Genomic DNA, 6,538 nt, shown 5'->3' with positions numbered 1-6,538 from the left:
AAGATCGACATAGGCGCACGGATCAAGAAAGCAAGGGCTGCCTTTGCGAGTTTAAGAAATATCTGGAAAAACAGGCAGATAAGTGAACGCACCAAAATACGAATTTTCAACTCTAACGTGAAATCTGTGCTGTTATACGCTAGCGAAACATGGTGTGTATCAGTGGAGAACACTCAACGGCTGCAGGTGTTCATTAACAGATGCCTGCGGTATATAATTCGGGCCTGGTGGCCTCACAACTGGATCTCAAACAACGAGCTCCATCGTCGTTGTCACCAGAGGCCGATAACAACAGAAATTCGGGATCGGAAGTGGGGCTGGGTCGGCCACACTCTACGTAGGGGCGGAAACGAAATCTGTAAGCAAGCATTAGACTGGAACCCAGCGGGACATCGCAGCAGAGGCAGACCCAGAGGCTCATGGCGGCGAAGCCTCAATAAAGAAATAAAAGAAGTCGACCGAAATCTAACCTGGCAACAGGTTAAAGCGATAGCCGGGCATCGCTCAGGGTGGAGATCTTTCAAGTCGGCCCTTTGCACCACCGGAGGTGTACAGGATCCATAAGTAAGTAAGTAAGTCTCTTTCTAGCATTATCACCTCGCAACTTTGGAGCGGCGTATTTCGGTTTTCAGTTGTTTAATGTAACTGTAAATGTATCAGCGAGTACATTGTACATTGCGAGTAAGCACGCGCCGGTGATACTTTTTCAAAATAATATTTGTTGTAGAAAATAAGTAGTAGTAGTAGTAGTAGAAAATAATGATGAAAATGATGACGATTTGATGATTGTTAGTGCTTCCCGTGTCACCTTAACATATTGTAAACAGACATTTCATCTTCTGATGAAAATCTATATTGTCGCAGAATTAGCGAATATGAAACGGGTCAACATTTTTTAAGAACTTTATTTTTAAAGATTTTTTTTTTCGAGGGATCCAATATATTTAGTTAGGGAGGGGGTAAGTCAAATGTCAATAATCAAGGTCCACACAAATTTATGAATTTTTTTATAAGCAAGTTTCCATGCTGATGGACGGAAAACTTCTCGACATCTATCCAGTCCAGAATATTGATCAAAGATATAAATTGTAAATAGAATTGAGAAGAGTAAAGGGCTATGAACTTCATTGTTCGCTTTATTGTACAGACTTTATTTTTCTGATATGAAATGCTAATTACAAATTATTATTAGAGCCTTTGCATGATTGATATATTCAAATTTCCTTTTCTGTATTTAATACTTCGTCTTATTTTACGAATAACTCAAATTAGAATTGAAAGTGCCAGCTCAATAATTTCCGAATAGATATTGGGGCTGTCCACAAACCACGTAGACCGAAATTTCACTTTTTCAAACCCCCCCGTCCCCCCTAGTAGACTTTCGTAGACTTTTTCAAAACCCCTCCCTCCCCAACTTGATGTCAACGTAGAGTTTACCAAATTTTACAAAACATCATATGTGATAGGAAAAATATGGGAATCAACCACGTTTTAAGCAATTCAGCTATTCAATTCTATTTCCATGTAAACATTACAACAAATTTCGAATTTCAAACTTAACAAAATAACACTGAACAAAATCCAACAAAACAAAAATCAAATTGAAACGAAATCAAATTCAATCCTCTGTCCATAACTCCTGAAATCAAATCTCAAAGCCAATTAATTTGATTACTGTTGAATTTAATTCCTCCTAGAGATGTGCACCACCATCGCCGACATTTTTGCATCGGCGCGCCACTGATAAAATCTGTCACGCATCTGACCTATAATTCTCATCGCCGGTTAAAAATTGTAATAATCGTAAATTTTCAGAATTTAGAAAAATTTCGAGTTGAAATTTTGAGAATGTCTAGTCTACATTCCAATAAGTTTTGCGTGGAAATTTTGTAAAATTTCCCAATTGATAATCTTGAAATTCTCCAAAGAACTCTCCGTTATAATTCCGATGCTTTTCTTGAAAATTCCATGTAATATACCGCTGAATAATCATCTGTTGAAATTCCAAGATTTTTCTTCTAAATTCAAAAAGTTTCCCCGTTAAAAACCCAAGTAATTTTCCGTGAAAATTTAGAATAATTTCCCGAGGTAATTTTTAGTTTAAACGGAAATTCCGAAATATTTCCAGTGGAAATTTAGAATGGTTTCCCTACGATATTTTTTAAGTTCTCTGGCAAATTTGGAGCAATTTCTTGATGAAATTTAAATAAATCTTATGGGCATTCCAAAAAATATTTTCTGAATAATTTTCCGTGGAAATTATGGGAAATTTTCAGTTGAACATTTTTTGAACTTCTCGTAAAAAGTTCGAATAAATTTTCATGAAAGTTAAAAAGACTTTTTTACAAAAATTGCAATTTTTTTGTGGAAACTCAAACTGTTTTTGGTGAGAAATTCAAATAATTTCTCGTGGAAGTTTTCAACAATTTATTCAGAAATTTCTAAAATTTTCCATCGATAATTCCAAAGAATTTGCATTAGACCTGCCGAAGAAATTTACGAAGGAGAATTTTCCACGGTCATTTCGAATAATTTTGCTTATATTTGCAAAGAATTCCTTGCAAAAATTCCGAAGAATTTCCAAAATTAAGCAAAAAATGTCGGGAACTTCCCAGTGAATATTCTGGGAAGAATATCGCGGACGAATATCTTTTGGGCATTCCAAAGACTTTTTCTTGGATATTCCAAAATGCTTCCTTTGTAAATTCCAAAAAAAAAATCCGTTGAAGTACGACATAATTTCCATAGTTTGCAAAGAAGTTCCTGCCGAAAATTAAACGAAATTCTAGTAGAATCTGCAGTAAAATCCAATTGAAGATTTTGAAAAAAAAAAACGAATGGTTTTATAGAATACTTTGGAGAATTTTCCTGCTCAACACAGAAGAATTTCCTGATGAAATCTCTGATAAAAAAACCGGGACATTCTAAAAAAAATCAAACAAGTGAACTTCGCACGAAGCAGCTGTATAAATCGCTTTAAAAAAAACATAAAATTAAAAAGTCTACGTAGACTTTTGGTATACCCCCCGTCCCCCTTCGTAGACTATCGTAGACTGTTTTGAAACACCTCCCCCCCCCTTAAGAGTCTACGTGGTTTATGGACAGCCCCTATACATATTGCTTATTTGTCACATTGGAAACGATTCTGATGATAGTAATTTTTAATTTTACTTAAATCACTTTGAAGCTTAGTTAAGTTTGAGTTAATTCAGAAAATAAGAAGTAGCTAAGAACCAGTTAGATGCAACAAAATAAGCAAACATATTGAGATACGCGCTGGAAAATCATTTGTTTATCATTTCAGGTCCCTTTTATGTGTTTTTCTCGAAATATTAAAATAGTGCGTAGGTTGAAGATTGATCACGCGACGCCTCTGGCTATGGTAAATATACTGGCAGGAGGGATAATGGGCAAGAACATAGCAATTATTTACAATTAAAAATCTAGTAATTTGGAATTGAGTTATAAAAATGCGAATGAGTAATTAAAAGGTTCCCAAAACATACTGAGAATGTGAGATTGCGAAAAGCGATTTCTGCTACTAGGTGACTGATGAAAAATGCTGTGAGTTTGAAGACGATTGAAAATAAACATAGGGAACATTGCACCTTTTCTGATTCGCCTGTTTTTTGTCTATAATAATGTTGGTATGACAGACAGGAAGAGAATGTTAGTAACTGGTTGGTCTGTTGCCTGCACAGAATAAGAATGTTCGCATCTCCCACGTTTGCCACAGAAGGGCAGTTTCTCAAATGATGTGGTGATGCCACCCCGCATGTATCCTTCAATAATTACTATACTACTATTATACATAGTAGTATTTGCTTTCAGTTCTTTTCCTTATAAACTTTTTAAATGTATAAATTTTTGTAGGAAGCATGTAATATTAAGTCACGATATATATTCAAACTGCAGGGTTTCTTGAACGGACCGGGAAATCTTTTTCGTCTTACTGCTACCGTTCGATCTGAAGATACTCTCATTCCAATGAGCTCATCAATGCCTTATATCTGATGGAATTGATAAAAAAAAACATATCGACATATATGTAATGTACTACCACACATTTATTAACAAGATAATTAGATCTCTGAACAAGAACATCACGAAGTACTTTCAAGAGCAAAATACTACATTTCGCATGCACCGACTTTATCTTCAACCGTTGTTCATTCTATACACCGCTCTCTAAGCCATCCCAATCAAACCACATCGCATGCTTGGCTAGCAACGACCAATACTTATTTGTTCAATTCATTCAATTATTATCCATTTTCCACGGAGCTTGGTTATACTTGACGGGACGGGAAGCTCATCTTCACCTGAGCTAAGGGCTGACCACCACGTCACACTGACTGCAACGTACAACAAAACAAACAACAAAAACAGTCATGGGGTATTCGAGTAGGTCAGTAGTTCTGGCTGCGTGATCCTCCCCTTTCTCTTTCAACTCGGTCGAGCTACACACCAACAATACGATGCAGTCGGTGATACAGAAGAATATTATGGACGCTGCTGGAATACCGCAGATATACGTGCCACTGACTGGGCTGGTGGGGCTCCGTTCAAAGGGAATATAAATTAATATTGCTAAAATGAGGTAGACGCAGAGTGGAGTGTTGCCAATGAAGGGCCCTATTTGTTTGTCTGTTTAGATTACGAACTGCAATCCACTGCAGTTGAATATATTAGTATCAATTGAATACACCGTCATTCAGCGGCAAGTTCTGCATGTTCATTTATGATGATTCGCTTTTTGCGGTAACGATTCTTCTCACTTGCTCAAGGAAAGACTTGGAAGCTGAATAAGACTGAGACTAAGCAAACATCTTTCTCAATCTTTGATTCAATAAAATTCATTCAATTTTTAAAGCAACAATTTTTTTTATCATTGTTTAGTATAAATTATGAGAAGGTTTATGTAACGCTTCAGGGGAAATAATTCAAGTTTTTTTTTCAGATGTACCTTTCCATGTTTCCCTTTGTCCGACAGTTCCCCGACTTGAGCCTGTAGCGATCTGCCAGTGCCACCCATTCACAGGTTGCAAAGGGCGCAATGAAATGAAAGAACACAAATAATAATAGATGAGTGCAAATTAAAACCAACTAGCCGCAAATACTAGCCAACACCGCTGGGAGCTCCGAACAAATAATACATACATCAATGAAGAAGTGCTGCTGCGTATACACGGCCCTTTGCTTGCACTATTCATTTTTATTCTTGTTTTGTGTTATCTGTGGGAAAAATAGTATAATTATTAAACTTTCTGTTTCAGCCAATTAAAAATCTTAACGAGGGTAGGGTTTTTTTTTCAAGAAAGTTCTACGCTTTAATTGTGATGAAAATGCTGATGAAGATAATTAGGTCCACATTCGATACTGAGCTAATATATAATTTAAGTCTTGTCAAAGAATGATTTGCATAATTGTTTCTCCACCCACAGGACGGACACAGCAAAACTTCAACGAAATAGGCCAGATCCAGTAACCGATGGAAAGTTTGCTCGCTGCGTTCAAAATAAATAGTAAAGCGATTCGATTTAGTTTCTTTTATTTCTTTTATGTTCTTGTTCATAATCATAACTTTGTGTAATCCAGTAGTTCCTATGTTCAAGATATCATACGATTCATCACTTTGTTCGCGAAACTTCTTCAAAAGATCTTTAATCAGATTTAATATGAAGTTAGGTTCATCCATAAGTAAGCCCAATTTACGGTAAAACTGTCCAGAACCCAAGTAATTTTCACCTCGCATTTTCAGCGCCACCAATTTTAAAAACCCGACTTAATCCACCTACAGTGAACGCAACCCTTCTTACACTTTTGAATGGTTGAGTGTGCCCAGTGCATATTACAATTTCTATGCATATGACCTTCAATTGAATATAAAATAACTGATATTATCATGCTTTTATCGATTTCAAAATAAAAAAAAGGATATTCCTGGAAATTTAACAATTTTGAAAAAATACAAAAAGACTGCAGATTTGATTTGCCGCCTTAAATGGCAATATTACAGCTTCTGTTTAAGCCCAAAAGAGTTCAAATCGCGTCATAGACGGCTGAGATATTGGTGTGACAATTCTTCATTAGTAGTCTGAAAATATGTCTCATATTCGTATTTCACAGATATCTCTGAAACCGAATTTCCGATTGCAGAAAAAATTAATGGGTCCAATGACAAAAACATAGCTTTCGTTTAAAGATAAAATCGCACAAATCGGTCCAAGGACGACTGAGATCTTGATGGGACATATTTTACCAATATGTGAAGTTGATACGTCTAATGCTTTATGTTCGTATTTCAGAGATATCTCCGGAACCCAATGTCTAATTGCAAAAACAAAATACAATGGGTTCAATGGCAAAGTCATAGCTTTCGTTTAAAGATAAAATCATGCAAATTGGTTTACAGACGGCTGAGATATTCATGTGACATTATTTTGTTAGTTTTCTGAAAATGCACTTCATGTTCGTATTTCTCACATATCTCTGGAACCAAATGTCCGATTGCAAAAAAGTTGAACTCGTACAATGA

This window comes from Armigeres subalbatus, chromosome 2 (genome assembly GCF_024139115.2).
Source record: "Armigeres subalbatus isolate Guangzhou_Male chromosome 2, GZ_Asu_2, whole genome shotgun sequence".
Taxonomy (NCBI): domain Eukaryota; kingdom Metazoa; phylum Arthropoda; class Insecta; order Diptera; family Culicidae; genus Armigeres; species Armigeres subalbatus.
Note: the sequence above shows the minus strand (reverse complement) of the source record.